Here is a 15,417-nt window from a genome sequence, read left to right on the forward strand (position 1 = left end):
CTCGCAAACTTCGTACTGCTTCAGGAACTGGTACACTTGGAAATAGAGCGCTAACGTCAAACGAAACCATAATCTCTCCCCGTCGAACCGTTACATCTTTAAGTTGTTCAACTAGTTCAATCGAATTTTTCTTAGTTGCACCGTGATTAATGGGATATTTCTTCATTTCATCCACCAACCACGCAGCCAGTTTTTCCATGGGGGTGGAGATATTCGATGAGATAGGTCTCATAGCAAGCGGATTTTTATGAATTTTGGGTAAGCAATATAGCGACGCCACTTTTGGATTTGAAGTTAGTAAACGTTTTTCCAACTTTATTTCACCCATTAAGTGAGCTACTTTCTGGCGAGTGCTATTTGCCCCTTCAATCATAGCGTTAAGCGGATCTTTAGGCTTACTGTTCTTGTAAACATATTCTATATACGGTCCCGAAGAAATCATATCAAGAATACGTGAGTCATACTCTCCCTTATCCATAATAACCACTGCATTTCCTTTATCAGCCCGGGAGTATATGACGTTATGTGTTTTTAATTGCCGAATCGCACACCAATCATTGAACGCTGCATGTCTTTTATTGTTTTGCTGACTAGCAGTGCGCATGAGACATTTCTGCACATCATGCCGTACGGCTGCTTTGAATGAACCATCTCTGTATTGGATATAGCTTTCAATGTTGTTTACTATATCAGCCAGCGGTGCGTGCGCTGGAGAGATAGCGAAGTTTAAACCTTTGTTGAGCAAATCCAGCTCTTTTTGGGAGAATTGCGTGGATGAAAGGTTTATCACAAAATTCTTGATCGGTTGGGAAGGGTTTCTTGTGTTTGCCACCGTTTTATGAGTGACTTTGAGGCGGAAAAATACTTTCTGAGAGTATGGAAGCGTTATGTAGATGATGTTTTCGCTATCGTGAAAGAACGACACCTTTCACAAACGCTCGAATTATTAAATTCCCGACATCCTACAATAAAGTTCACGGTCGAAAAAGAAGTGGATGGAAAAATACCCTTCCTAGATCTGATAATAACTAAAAGAGAGGACAATACGCTTAAGTTTGGCATATACCGAAAACCCACATCCACGGACCGCTACATAACGTCGGATTCAAACCATTACGGCGCGCAACAACAAGCGGCTTTCCATGCAATGGCACTCCGCCTTGTCAGCATACCGATGGAGAAAGAGGACTTTGTAACGGAAAGGGATAAAATATACGAAGCTGCTAGAATCAACGGTTTCGATAATAATTTTGTCGATAAAATAATTCGTCTGCATGAGCGCAAGAGACACAGGAAAAATGTCACTACGTTACAACCGCAGAAAGATGATGTACAGCGAATCAGCATGCTATTCTACCCGAAAGCCACCAATCCGATTAAACAACGCCTTAAACGACATGGGTATCACGTAGTGTACAAAAGCAATAACACATTCCAGGATTTACTTTGTAACACGAAAGATAAAGTTCCCGCCGAAGAAAAATCGGGAATTTATCAAATCGAGTGTCAAGATTGCCCGGCGATATATATTGGCCAAACTCGTCGAAAAATTAAAGTCCGCGTGAAAGAACATAAAGCAGCAAACCGAAAATAAACGTACTAATGACTCCAGTGTGGCAATGCATGCCATTAGCAGTGAACATGTGATAAACTGGAATAATGCTAAACTTTTAAAAAATGTACGAAAATCATCACATTTGAATGCGTGGGAGTCATTACACATCCTCACAGCTGAGCGGCCACTGATGAACGAGGATGATGCTCCAATAGTAACGCCGCTCTTCGGCTTAACAAAGTTAAGTATGTAGCTGCTCTCAACAACATAATTAGTTGGACTCGGCCCCGTAAATGGGTAACTACTTACCCGAAACCGGTCGGCAAAAAGGTAATTTTTATACTTTGTAAGAACAAAAAGTGTCCAAAGGCATTTAAGAGATAGTCCTCATACCCCTACCACAGGGGTGAGGGGTCTCAAACCATCATTTAAAAAAATCCTACCTCCAAAACCCCCCACATGCCAAATTTGGTTCCATTTGCTTGATTACTTTTCGAGTTATGAGGAAATTTGTATTTCATCTGTATGGGAGACCCCCCTCCCCACCCCTCCTAAAAAGGGAGAGGGTTCCTAATTCATAATAGAAAAAATTCATGCCTCCAAAAACACCCACATGCCAAATATGGTTCCATTTGATTAATTAGTGCTCGAGTTATGAGAAAATTTGTATTTCATTTGTATGAGAGCCCCCCCTCCTAAAAAGGTAAGGGATCCTAATACATTATAGAAAAATTTCATGCCTCCAAAAACACCCACATGCCAAATATGGTTCCATTTGATTAATTAATTCTCGAGTTATGACGAAATTGGTATTTCATTTGTAAAGGAGCCCCTCCCTCCTAAAGCAGGGATAGGTTTCAATTCACCATAGAAAAATTCTTGTCTCCAAAAACACCCACATGTCAAATTTGGTTCCATTTGCTTGATTAGTTCTCGAGTTATGAGGAAATTTGTATTTCATTTGTATGGGAGCCCCCTCTCCCCTCCTAAAAAGGTAAGGGGTACATCATAGAAAAAATTCATGCCTCCAAAAACACCCACATGCAAATATGGTTCCATTTGATTAATTAGTTTTCGAGTTATGAGGAAATTTGTATTTCATTTGTATAGGAGCCTCCCCCTCCTAAAGTGGGGAGGGGTCTCAATTTACCATAGAAAAAATTCTTGTTTTCAAAGACACCCACAAATAAAATTTTGTTCCTTTTGCTTGATTAATTCTCGAGTTATGCAGAAATTTGTGTTTTATTTGTATGAGAGCCCCCTCTTAGCGGGAGGAGGGGTCTCTAACCATCATAAAAACCTTCCCTGGCCCCAAAAACCCCTATTTGCAAATTTTCACGCCGATCGGTTCCGTAGTTTTCGATTCTATAAGGAACATACGGGCAGACAGACAGAAATCCATTTTTATAGATATAGATTTGTGTGGGAGCCCCCCCCCCTTTTGGTGGGGAGAGGGATCTCTAACCATCCTAAGAACCTTCCCTGGCACCAAAAACCCCTACATGCAAATTTTCACGCCGATCGGTTCAATAGTTTTCGATTCTATAAGGAACATAAAGCAGACAGAAATCCATTTTTTTAGGCATAGATTTGTATGGGAGTCCCCCCTCTTAGTGGGGGGAGGGGACTTTTGCCATCGAGAGAACCTTCCATGGCCCCAAAAACCCATACAGTAGTTTTCGATTCTAAAAGGAACATAGGGACAGACAGACAGAAATCCTTTTTTATAGGTATAGATACAGTCCTCCCAGTATTACGGGCCAGTTAAGCATGATGCTGCTACAAAATTATCGGTAGAAACACAGATTTAAATAATTTATAGATTATTTATAACTTAATTGGTTATAAATATACCGTAGTTTGATGTTCTGTAGGCAATCTTGCTCAAAAATTACACACTTTTTTGCAGAACAACAAAATGTGAGCATATTCCATTCCCAGTATTATGGGTCACTTTTAAACCTGGTCAGAATTATGGGTCAATGTTCCCAGTATTATGGGTCAGTAAAACAACATAGGTTTTATTTCGAGAAAATCGCACGCACGCGCGCGCCCCGCGATTTAGGGATCTTGTTGTATCTTGTACTGCACTCAGCAACTGTCTGAGTGAGTTGAGTTTAGATTCAATTTTAGCTTCTTCTTCGGGAAACTCATTAAACTGACTCAATGTATGATGGATGGTACTCAGTGCTGTGTTCGGATTTCGAGTGGAATGTCAAGTTCATTCGAGTCCCGCAGAGGGCTTCATCAAAGTGATGGTCTCTATGGCAAATCAAGTATGCAAAAGGCGGCCTAAGCTAAATGCATACAATAGACAGGGCATGTTGCAAGAATGCCGGACAACTACCCTACAAAGATGGTATTAGGCTCACATCCGGTAGGAATAAGGGTGCAGCGAGCAAGATGGTTAGATTAGGCGGAGCGAGTCTGAGAAATTAATGAGCGTTGGCCCACAACCGAGTGCATTGGAGAAACTTTGTTCATCAGACTTTATCTTAGAACAGCAAGCCAACTAAGTACAGTAAGTAAGTTCAGGAAGAAGAAAAGTATTTGATCCTGGATTATTAGTTTTGGGTGGTTTCCAAAAATAACGCGGAACTGTACTGTACGGTAGATTGTGATCCCTTGCAACTTCCCGAACTTTTTCGATTTGTCTTGCTGGATCAAAAGCGTGATGCAATATATCAGAATCATAGAGCTTCGATTCCTGTATACTGATTTTCTGTGCACGTTTTTTCGTTTTACTGAAAACAAATTACAATTATAGTCAAAAACAGCGAATACTGTTGATCTATATGCTTGACCCATAATACTGGGAAAAGTCAATTTTGCTCCCAGTATTATGGGCCATTGTTTAATTTCGTATATTAAAGTGGAAAATGAATTTTTCTAGGCGGTTTCACCGTAATTCAATGAATACATACCTATTCCCTCGATTTCCGTTCATTTTATGCTCAGACACACAAATTTACGCCGCTATTCAGCTTATAATTCACAACCGACTTTTTATAACAACCGCAAAAATAACAACAAATCGACAGTCGATTGGAGCCAACTGACAACTATCGAAAAATTAAGAAAATTAACGCATTTGAACTAAGTGTATTGCTATCAAGCATGCAGCGGAATGTTGCTTCTATCTATTGAACTCATACTCGATAGTTAAATACTAATTTGTTACGTATGAAACTAACGTAAAGTATGGACTGGTCCATAATACTGGGTGGCCCATAATATTGGGGTGACTGTATAATGCTAAATGCTCATGTCCTGTACAGCACCGTTCGTTAAGTTTTGGCGACAGTTTGTTGTTGTTATCTGCTCCTCAGTTTTTCGAATTTTTTGATTGCAAAATAACGGTTTCTATATTGGATTTGGCTTGAGGCGTTTAGTAACTGTTCTCAGTTCTGTGATATCGTGGAGTAATAATAATTTGTGCGTCCTTCGGTGCAAAAAAGATTAGTTTTTCGGATACCGCTAGCTGATTGTTTTGTGAGAGTGGCATAATCACCGATAGCACAAGCTTCTTCGTCAAACGCTTCTGACAGTAGCTCGAGTCCGCTTTATCTACGTACTACGAATCAACGCACGCAACGCAATGGAGAAAAAACAATGCTGCGAATGCAATACCGAGATAAATGATATCGAACCAATGCCTGTGGTTTTTGCGAAGCTTACATGCATATAAGCCAGCAATGCTGTGGCATTAACGTACGTGGCCTAAGAGAAGCGTTTGCTCTGGGAAAAGTTTTACTCGTGTGTTCAGCTTGCAGAACTGAACTAAACAACCGCAGCGTAAAAACATATATTGCCGAAAAACAGTTTCAAACTACCGTTGCTCCTTCAGTTCTCTCTGCGCAATGTCAACATCTGTGTGAAGTTGTCGAATCACTAAGCAACAAGATAGACAACATCTCACTGAATCAAATGCCACCGCTTGCTACCCCGCTTGCTACCACGGAAAATCAAACCGACACACCAGTTTGGCCTGTACGTGGTGCTAAACGTCGCCGTGAAGAACGTTTACCTTCTACTGCGGCGACTACCGATCGTGGAACAAAAGACATCACGTTGAATGATCTTTCGGTTCCTTGCATTCTACCCACCACTGCACCAGTTAAATTTTGGCTGTATCTGTCTGGCCTAAATCCGTTAGCCAACAACAGTGACGTGCAAAAAATTGTCTCGCAATGTTTAAATGTTCCGGATAATATCGAAGTTGCACGACTAGTACCTAAGGACAAGGATATCAATCAACTGTCCTTCGTTTCGTTCAAAATTGGTCTTGATCCGGCACTAAAAACTCAAGCTTTGGATCCCGCGTCTTGGCCGGCTGGCTTACTGTTTAGGGAATTTGTGAACCAGCCAAAAAACTTCAGCCGACGATCCAGAGCAATGGAAGAGGAGATAATATAATTTCAAGGCGTTTTTATGTGGACGAGAACCTTAGTGTTCCCATCAGAGGCGAGTATTTTTGCGTTCATTCTGATCCTCCTGCCCTAAGTACCTCCGCATTGCAGCGTGACATCGATAAGGCGAATGACATCAGCTTCTATTTTCAAAATGTTCGCGGCTTGAGGACTAAAATCGACGAACTTTTCTTGACGACTCAGGACTGCAATTTTGACGTAATACTTTTGACTGAAACTGGACTAGACGACCGCATCAACTCATTACAGCTATTCGGTACGTCTTTCAATGTATTTCGTTGTGACCGTAATGCACGCAATAGTGATAAATCTGGCTTCGGAGGTGTTCTTATTGCCGTTGCGCAGCACTATCCCAGCTCGATTATCGAAACTACCAACGGCACCCACATTGAGCAGGTTTGCGTGAATGCCACTGTCCGTGGTAAACAACTATTTCTTTGCTGCCTGTATATTCCACCTAATAAGAGCCGGGCCATTGATATTGTAGATATGCATATCTCATCAATTTGTGAGTTATCAGACAAATGTACCGAACAAGGCACCATACTAGTGTGCGGTGATTTTAACCAACCTCACATTGATTGGGGATCGGATGAGAATCGAAATGTTTCTGCTACACAGTTGCCCGGTGCTAGTGCGGCTCTGATCGATGGCATGAGTTTTTTGAATTTATCTCAAATGAATACACAGCGCAACCATCTGGGGCGTTTATTAGATTTGGTTTTCTACACTGCTGGTGCTGGATGCTCGCTCTCGGTCAATAGTTGTGTCGCACCGCTGCTTCCCGTCGACCCGCATCACCCGCCGCTTATCATATCACTGCCTATTTGCAACGACACTGGCACTGATCTCGCATCAATAGATGAATGCAGCAAGTTGAATTTTCGGAAGATCGATTTTCATGCTTTGACACAGTATTTATTTTGCATTGACTGGAGTACTTTACTTCAGTATGATGATGTGGATGAAATGGCTTCGCAGTTTTGTGCTACAATTTCGCAATGGTTGATTTCAAATTTGCCTCTAGTAAGACGTCCCGCCACACCAGCTTGGGGCACCCCGTACCTACGGCAATTAAAACGGGAGCGCAACCGAGCTCAACGCGCACATCGTCGATCGAGAACATTGCTGACTCAGCGAAAGTTTAAGCGCTGCAGTGATGAATATCGTCGTTTGAATGCTGTTTTATACAAATCGTATGTGTTGCGTGTGCAAACCGATCTCCGCAGAAAACCAAAAAGCTTTTGGAATTTTGTCAATTCAAAGAGGAAATGTACATCCATCCCTTCATGCGTCTGCTTTGATGGAACTGAATCTAAAACTGTCGCCGATTCTTGTGAGCTGTTTGCAAACTTTTTCGCATCTGTCTTCGCCGAGAAAACAGCTTCGGACCTTGATGCGGATGTAGCTGCTGCGCATGTTCCGTCCGACTTAGTTGACTTGAGCTTATTCGACATTTCTACCAACATGGTGATAGAAGCTGCAAGAAAATTAAAGCGTTCTTTTTCCGCGGGACCTGATGGTATTCCAGCTGTGGTGTTAAATCGCTGTGCCGAGCCTTTGGCCATTCCTTTGCGCACGATTTTTAACAAGTCATTCGACCAAGGTAAATTCCCTACTATTTGGAAGCAGTCATTTATGTTCCCAGTACATAAAGCTGGCGATCGTCATAACGTAAGAAACTATCGTGGAATTACGAGCCTTTCTGCTGCGTCAAAACTGTTCGAGATAATGGTGAGTGGAGTGATTTTGTCCCGCACTAAGAACTATATATCCACAGCGCAGCATGGTTTTATGCCTGGTCGTTCCGTTTGCACGAATCTGATGGAATTTTCTTCGTTTTGTATTTCGGAAATGGAGAACAAGAAGCAAGTTGATGTAATCTACACGGACTTGAAAGCTGCTTTTGATAGAATTGACCATACCATATTATTGCGTAAACTTTCTCATCTGGGGGCTTCTCAACAGATGATTTGTTGGCTAAGCTCATACTTGCGTGGAAGAGTGCTGCGTGTGAAGCTTGGATCCTGTATTTCTACGCAGTTTACGAACATGTCTGGAGTTCCGCAAGGTAGCAATATGGGCCCGCTGCTTTTCTCGCTGTTTTTCAACGATGTTACGTTCCTATTGGGTGCTGGTTGCAGACTTGTATATGCAGATGATTTGAAATTGTTTTTGGCTGTTGAAAAAATGGAAGATTGTCGCCGCCTTCAAGCTTTGCTCGACGTATTTGTTAAATGGTGTAAACAAAACTGGCTTACAATAAGTGTTGCGAAATGCGAGGTGATGAGTTTTTACCGCTCAAAAACTCCGATTCTTTTTAATTATCGAATAGATGGAACTGAATTGCGCAGAGTCGACCATGTTACTGACCTTGGAATTTTGCTGAACACTAAGCTCACATTTAACTTACACCGCGAATCAATTATCTCGAAAGCAATGCGTCAGCTTGGATTTATTGCAAAAATTGGTCGGGACTTCAAGGATCCCCACTGCCTCAAGTCGCTATACTGCGCTCTAGTTCGACCGCTGCTTGAGAACTGTTGCTTAGTTTGGAATCCTCAGCAAGTATCGTGGAACTTACGTGACGAGAGAGTGCAGAGAAAATTTATCCGGATGGCCTTGCGACATCTACCGTGGCGTAATCCAGAGGAGCTCCCGCCATACTTGGATCGTTGCCGTCTTCTTGACCTAGATTCACTTGAACACCGACGTAGAATCCAGCAGGCAGTGTTTGTGGCAAAAGTCATAAATGGTGAAATCGACTCTCCCCAGCTTTTGTTACTCATGGATTTTCGCGCTTCACAGCGTAATCTAAGATCGACCGGATTACTGCAAGCACCATTTCATCGCACTGCTTTCGGTTGTAACGAGCCTGTAACTGCTTGTATTAGAACATTTTCGACAGTGGAAGAGCTATTCGATTTTGGACAACCATCGCATAAGTTTGTACAAAGACTACGTAACAGAAATTTTTAATTAGCAATTAGTATTCATGTAGACACTGTCAGATGAATTTAACAGAATATAAATAAATAAATAAATCAGTTATATCCGGAATTGAGTTTTTGCCAAACCTACATGAATCCTACTGCCGTAAAGACTCATAATGCCCCAAAGTAATGCATGATCAATGAAGTATAAAATAATTGGTTTTCTAGAAGATTCACAACCGGGGAACTCGACTGTTTCATAACCGCGGTGGCCATACCGCAAAAAATTATAAAATAGAGGTCCAAAACTATGCTTATTAGCCTTTACCTGACCTTTTTTATTCCATTTTGTATACAAAATAATCAACTGGAAAACATGTGAAAAAACTTTTTTGGGTGTTTTTTGAAACCATGTTGGGAACCGCTAATTCGCTAACCGACCAATCGAGAAACGCTAGTTATACGTTATAATTTATACTCAGACCAGCCGAATTGTTGCTGGTATATAATTCCAAATGAAGTGCCGCTGTTTATTTTAAAATTAATAAACTGTGAAGCATTTTATCCATTATAATTAGGGATGGGAAAACTATCATTAACTACTGATAGTTATCAGTAAGCAATAATATCACTAAGTATCAGGAAGGTTTCGCTATTATTGATATTTACTGATATAGTTACGTTATCCCGTTAGAAAAATTAGTTAGATTAAACTTATTGGTCAGTAGTTGCATACGATAAACATGGTCGTGGATGACACAATATATCGTAGTCAACGTCAGTAGCCTAAAGCCGGGTAGCTCGTGCTGATTCAAGCAGTCACCTCCATTTAACTCGAACTTTGGCCACTCGTCGCCAATTTTCCAGTCGTCTCAAAAGTCACAAATCACTTTCGACGTGATCGTGCCATCTTGCACGCTGAGCCCCCTGTTCCTGGTGGCAGTGAGGTTGTTAAAGACAACTGTTTCCGTCGCTCTATTGTCCGGCATTCTTACGATGTGTCTGACCCACCGTAGCCTACTGACTTTCGCCAAATGTACGATAGGATTCTCTCCAAACAATGCCTTACTTACTTACTTAATTGGCCTAACGTCTTATGACAAGGCCTGCGCAGTATAATTTCTCCATCTGTTTCGGTCCATGGCAACTGATCTCCAGTTCCGCGGGCACCCAGTGCTCGCCAGATCTCGCTCCACCTGGTCTTGCCACCTCGCTCGCTGTGCCCCTCTTCGTCTTGTTCCTACCGGATTTGATGCGAAGACCATTTTTGCAGGATAGTTGTCCGGCATTCTAGCAACATGTCCTGCCCAACGTATCCGTCCAGCTTTAACCACTTTCTGAATACTTGGTTCGCCGTAGAGACGCGCGAGCTCGTGGTTCATTCTTCGCCTCCATACACCGTTCTCTTGCACTCCGCCAAAGATGGTTCTTAGCACCCGCCGTTCGAAAACTCCGAGTGCTCGTAGGTCCTCTTCTAGCAATGTCCACGTTTCGTGCCCGTAGAGGACAACCGGTCTAATTAGCGTTTTGTACAATGTGCACTTTGTACGGGGGCTCAGATTGTTCGACCGCAAGTGTTTGTGGAGTCCGTAGTAGGCCCGACTTCCGCTGATAATACGTCTTTTAATCTCACGGCTGGTATTGTTGTCCTCTGTTGCCAGCGAGCCAAGGTATACGAACTCGTCGACTACCTCGAACTCATCCCCGTCGATTACCACGGTGCTGCCCAAGCGAGCCCTGTCGCGCTCGGTCCCGCACGCCAGCATATACTTCGTTTTAGACGTATTTATCTGCAATCCAATCTTCTCTGCTTCGCGTTTCAGTCTGGTGTACTGATCTTCCACCGCCTCAAATGTTCTGCCGACAGCATCCACGTCGTCAGCAAAGCAGATAAATTGACTGGATTTATTGAAAATCTTGCCCCGCATTTCGATCGCCGCTCGCCTTATAACACCTTCAAGCGCAATGTTGAATAGCAGGCAGGAAAGACCATCTCCTTGTCGAAGTCCCCTGCGAGATTCGAATGGGTCCGACAATCCACCCGAGATTCTCACACAGCACTGGATCCCATCCATCGTAGCCATGATAAGTCTAGTAAGCTTACCCGGAAAGCCGTTTTCGTCCAAAATTTTCCATAGCTCTTGTCGGTTTACGCTATCATATGCGGCTTTGAAATCGATGAACAGGTGGTGCGTGAGGACTCGGAATTCGCGGCACTTCTGGAGGATCTGCCGCAGGGTGAAGATTTGGTCTGTTGTAGACCGACCATCCATGAAGCCGGCCTGGTAACTTCCCACAAATCTATTGGCTATTGGCGATAGTCGATGAAAGAGGACTTGGGACAGCACTTTGTAGGCGGCATTCAGGATAGTGATGGCTCGGTAGTTCTCACAATCCAGCTTATCACCTTTCTTGTAGATAGGGCAGATAACCCCGTCTTTCCACTCCTCCGGTAGTCGTTCCGTATCCCAAATCTTGACAATCAATTGATGCAGACAGCCGGCCAACTTGTCCGGGCCCATTTTAATAAGTTCCGCTCCAATGCCATCCTTTCCCGCTGCTTTGTTGTTCTTCAGCCGCTGGATGGCTTCTTTAACTTCCCTTATCGATGGGGGTGGCACATCTTCGTCGCTTGCTGCACCAATGTGGTCACTTCCTCCGCTATCATAGTCTTCCGCCTGCACGCCATTCAGGTGTTCATCGTAGTGCTGCTTCCACCTTTCAATCACCGCACGGTCATCAGTCAAGATACCTCCATCTTTATCTCTGCACATTTCGGCCCGCGGCACGAAGCCTTTGCGAGATCCGTTGAGTTTCTGATAGAACTTCCGTGTGTCGTGAAAGCGGTACAGCTGTTCGAGTTCTTCGCACTCCTTCTCCTCTTGGTGGCGCTTCTTTTCCTTGAAGAGTCGGGTTTGCTGCCTCCGCTTCTGTTTGTATCGCTCCACATTCTGACGGGTGGCTCTACGCAGCATTTGTACCCGCGCTGCGTTCTTCTCATCCAATATCTGCTGGCATTCCTCGTCAAACCATTCGTTACGTCGATTCGGTGCCACACTGCCTAGGACGTTCTCCGCTACGCTGTTAATGGCTGTTTTCACGGCATTCCAACAGTCTTCAAGAGGGGCTTCATCCAGCTCTCCCTCTTCCGGCAGCGCGGTTTCGAGAGATAACGCGTAGTTTTCGGCGACCTCTGGTTGCTTCAGTCGCGCTAGATTATACCGTGGCGGGCGGCGGTATCGTATGTTGTTCACAACAGATAGTTTGTGACGTATCCTTACCATCACTAGGTAGTGGTCCGAATCAATGTTAGCGCCCGGATAGGTTCTGACGTCGATAATGTCTGAAAAGTGCCGACCATCTATCAGAACGTGGTCGATTTGTGATTCTGTCTGGTTGGGTGATCTCCAGGTGTACCGATGGTAGAGGTTATGCTGGAAGAAGGTACTACGTATGGCCATGTTCTTGGAGGCGGCGAAGTCGACAAGTCTTAGGCCGTTTTCGTTCGTTTGCGGGTGAGCGCTGAACCGTCCAATCACCGGTTTGAATTCCTCCTCCTGACCAACCTGAGCATTACAGTCCCCGATGATAATTTTGACATCATGTCTTGGGCAGCGGTCGTATTCACGCTCCAACTGCGCGTAGAATTCGTCTTTGTCATCATCGGTACTTCCGAGGTGAGGGCTGTGCACGTTAATTATGCTTATATTGAAGAATCGGCCCTTGATTCTTAATCTGCACATTCGGGGGTTGATCGGCCACCACCCGATCACCCGCTTCTGCATCTCGCCCATCACTATAAAAGCTGTGCCCAGCTCGTGTGTATTGCCGCAGCTCTGGTAGATGGCATGACCATCTCTATACGTACGTACCATCGTTCCTTTCCAGCATACCTCCTGCAGCGCTACGATGTCGAACTTGCGGCTCTTCACTTCTTTAGAAAGCACGTGGGTACTTCCGAGGAAATTTAGAGACCGACAGTTCCATGTTCCTAATTTCCAATCGTTAGTCCGTTTTCGTCGCCTGGGTCTTTGCCGATTGTTCCGATTAGAGTTATTATTATTACTTACGGAGTCCATTGCTTTGGTTTTTTTAGTGGTTCAGGCTTGCAAAGCCCGCAACCAACCCCACAGTATCGCCGGAGGGCCAACGTAGCTCGAAGGAGCCCTCCCCCCCTGTCAGCATACGACCTTGGTTTCCACCGGGGTTGGTTACCCGATCTCCACCCGAGGTTGCTCGTATCCCGGCTGGTACCACGAGGAGGTTGGGGTAGGAGTTGCTAGGTAAGAGGCTATGAACCACTGTGGGGTCTATTTTATGCCCAGTGCACAAGGCACCGATGGTACGCATTACCAAGCCATTTACCAGCCCCAAACAATGCCTGTAGCTCGTGATTCATACGTCTCCACCACTCTTCGCTTTCAGTTTGTACTCCGCCAAATATCCGCAGTACCCTTTCGTTTGGACACGGCAAGAGCGCGTATATCCTCCGTGAGCGACCTTACAAGTCCACAAAGAACTACTGATCCAATAAAAGATTTGTGCATTATCAGCTTCGTACGGTAGCGTATGCTTCTTGATCGTAGCGTATAGCGAAGGGCAAAGTAGGCTCGATTTCCCGCTTGAATGCGCCGCTGGATTTCCTTACTAATGTTATCCGCAGTCACCAGTAATCCAAAATACTCGAATTCATCTACCACTTCTAGTTCATCGCCGTCAAGGGTTACCATTCGTGAGAGGCACGCGTTTGGTTCCTTGGAGTCTCTTCCTTTCATGTATGTGATTTTTGACGTATTTATTATTAATCTGATATTCCTAGACTACTGCTTTCAACCTGGCGTAGGTTGCCTCCACCATCGCAAGGTTCCTAGCTATGATATCAGTCATCTTTTAACCTTGTCTCAACCCTCGCCGCGTCTCGAAGGGTGTGTCCCCGAGATGCGCACGAAACACACCACTCGATCCAAAAGCTCTGATCAGTAGCGTCAGTTTATCTGGAAAACCGTGTTCATCCAATAAGTGCAATTGCTGGCCTTGATCAACTGGTTCGTGTGATGCGTAGGCACAGAGAACAAACTACCAGGTAATCGACAAAAAGTGTGTAAAAGGTTTTTATGTAATCTACGAGTAATCCTTCAATAGAGCACCCCTCGAGCTACTGTGGCAAACCCTCGAGCACCCCTCGAGCTAAGTGGCAAACTAAATCTTGATGTCGCTGCCATCGCTGCTATGTATCTCCAGCACAAAGAAATATTAATACAGGTACATGGATATTTTTTGATGCGTTTGGCAAACTATTTCTGGAGGGCGCCACCGACAGATTTTACACACAAAAAATCGATTACTTCCTTCGAGCCTGTTAATCTGTTCTCTGTGGCGTAGGCACGATGTGCTCCCAACATATCTGCTGGGTGGTAAAAATCGTAGTTGCGCGAGCCTTCATAAAGCCCGCTTCGTAAATTACAAAGTAAACTTACAATGAAGAACGCAGTTATATTACAATTTCCTATTTTTTGCTTCAATGCCCTGATGAGTAAAATTACTGATACTTACTGATAGTTATCAGTAACGTACTGAAATTACTGATAGTTATCAGTAACGATTTTTAATGATAGTTCCCATCCCTAATTATAATAGATTTTGATCTTAGTATAATTAAGAAAAGTCATGTAATATATACAAATGAGTAATAATTTGTACAGGGATAGATTACAATGCAGGTTGTCACGATATGTTCAAAAATAAACAGTGACTGTTAATTTGCGGTTTGCGATTAGTGGTTAGCGAAATTTCCACGGTTATCGAGCAAATTGTATCGGTTAGCGAACTAGCGAATCAGCGGTGTCCACCACTGTTTGAAACACGTTTCCTAAAGTATTGTAAATGTTGAAGTTTGACCGTTGTTTGCTGAAAGACTAGACGTTGGTAGTAACTTCACAGCACTAGGTTAATAAAACCGTTAAAAACTACGGGTGTTTCACAACCGGGGCCGTTTCACAACAGGGGACAATTGGACTGTCATCCATGTTTTTGCTTAACACAACCACAGATGACAGACGACTATGTTAGTGTGCCGTACTTATTGTAAATACCAATTTACATGCCCACATATTTATCTAGGCGTTGCAGATGATTATGTATTTAGTAGCAGAAGGTTACAGAATTTAGTTTGAAGATATACTTACTTTAATTTGAAATGAATTTGTTTTTACCATTTTTTGTATGTACTTATCTCTGACTTTCAGAGTACAAACAAAAAATTGTAAAAACACCAGAACACACGGTGGTGGTACAACCTAAAAGCAGACGGTCGGCAACGACTGGCCGTTCTATAGCACTCTAACCTAAGTACGACAACGGTCTGTCTGCTCGGCGGTAGAAACAAAGGGCAGTCATACAAAAATAATTACCATCGGTGAGGAAGTGTGTGGTGGTAGATATAGAATTGTAGATGTAGATATAGGTAGAATGATAGAATTGGGAGAACAAAATTCTATAT

The sequence above is a fragment of the Sabethes cyaneus genome, chromosome 3, assembly GCF_943734655.1.
Source record: "Sabethes cyaneus chromosome 3, idSabCyanKW18_F2, whole genome shotgun sequence".
In the NCBI taxonomy this organism is placed as follows: Eukaryota; Metazoa; Arthropoda; class Insecta; order Diptera; family Culicidae; genus Sabethes; species Sabethes cyaneus.